Source organism: Cyanistes caeruleus, chromosome 6 (genome assembly GCF_971803275.1).
Source record: "Cyanistes caeruleus chromosome 6, bCyaCae1.hap1.1, whole genome shotgun sequence".
Classification (NCBI taxonomy): Eukaryota; Metazoa; Chordata; class Aves; order Passeriformes; family Paridae; genus Cyanistes; species Cyanistes caeruleus.
Genome location: NC_141706.1, coordinates 11,143,882 through 11,145,547, shown reverse-complemented (window position 1 = coordinate 11,145,547; position 1,666 = coordinate 11,143,882).

Below are 1,666 nucleotides of genomic sequence, written 5' to 3'. Positions count from 1 at the left end.
ACAAAAGCCTGGGCAAGATGTTAACTCTTTCATTACCCAGATGAGACCTGCGGATTAATCTTTTTATCCAGAGAGAGAAAAAGAGAGTGATCAACATGAAAAGAGACTTTATAAACTACCAGTGACAGGAAAGAAAAAAAGCTTCAGGAAAAGTAGAGAATTAAGAAGATGCTTTAATTAAGCTGAAATATCTCCCTGTTAAAACTATGGAGATGGACAATGAAGTCCTGAAAAGAACTCCTTTAATTCATGATACAGTATCTAGAGAGGAATAGTGTTCAAAGTGTAAATTTGAGTAAAGAGTAATTATAGTATAGTAAAGTGCTGGGAGATTTGAAGCCTTGAGAGGCAATGAGAAAACTGTTGGGAGATTTGAAGCCTTGAGAGGCAATGAGAAAACTGTTTTCTGGTGAAGCTCACAGAAACAGATGAAGAAGACTTTTTTGCCTTTGAATAACTTATCCTTAAAAATGCTATCTCTAGACTCATGGCCCATATGCACTTCAGAGTGATGTGAAAATGGGAGGAGTGAACTCTAATAATAGCAGCTCTGAGCAGCTAACATTAGGGCAATAGAAAACTATAACAAAAATAGTTTTCTTGTGAGAAACTCCATAAATTAACAGGAAGAAACTTCTGTTTCTCTATAAAGACTGGTGAAAAGACTAGCAAGAATTGGGACTGTTTTAACCATCAAAGTTCCAGAGTTTTTGTCTCTGTTGTCATGTGAACAAGGGAATAGTGGGTAGATAGGGGATGGAAGGGTTTTTCTGGAGGTTTATTCTGGTGTTCTTGTTGTTGTAGTTTGTCAATAAACTTTCTTTTTTTTCTCTTTTAAGTTGTATGCCTGTTTTGCTCTTGTTCTAATCCATATCTCACAGCAAGAAGTAAGTAATTTTCTTAGTTACTGGTTTAAAACCACGACACACAGTCAGCAGCGTGGTCTTGTCTCTACACATTCCCTCCTGCTGATTTAAGTATCTGTAGGAGCAGGAGACATTCACCAAAAAGGGGGGATAAATTTTTTTTTATATAAAACCATTAGGAAAAGTTAGATAAAGTTTGATAGGTGAGGGACTAAACTTCCATTTAAGACCCAAGACAGAACAATTTAAAAGACACTAGAGAAATACCCCTTATCCCAGTACATCTATGAATGAGGAGGATGCAAATGTAGCTTAAAGCTACATTAATTTCCTCTCTCTTGACCTTCCTTGGTCTGATGAGTCACAGCCAGAGTATGGGTCCTCAAAAGGAGCGATGTCCTTTGCCAGGACAACATGACTACCATATTTCATGAAGTTCAACTTTAAATCTGCTCAATCCCACTTGATGCTCCTAAAGACCTTATTAGAGACATATAATTTGATGTTCTTCACCCACTTACATTTTTAATGAACAAGGAAAAACAGAGAAAAAAAAAGACAAAAATCATGACATGATGACAGCCAAAAATGTGAATTCAACCACTAAAACGTGATTTTTGTAAAGTACTTCTCATTGCTACAGGTGTGACAAGAAACCTGATAAAAGCTGTTTCATCTTATGAAGATCCCCTTCGAACATCCTAGCTATCTCATTCTAACAGCTGTCTTTGATATTTCCCCCTGCAGTACCAAAACAGTTCTGACAAAGTCCTGAAAGGAGACAAGTACATTCAAATTCT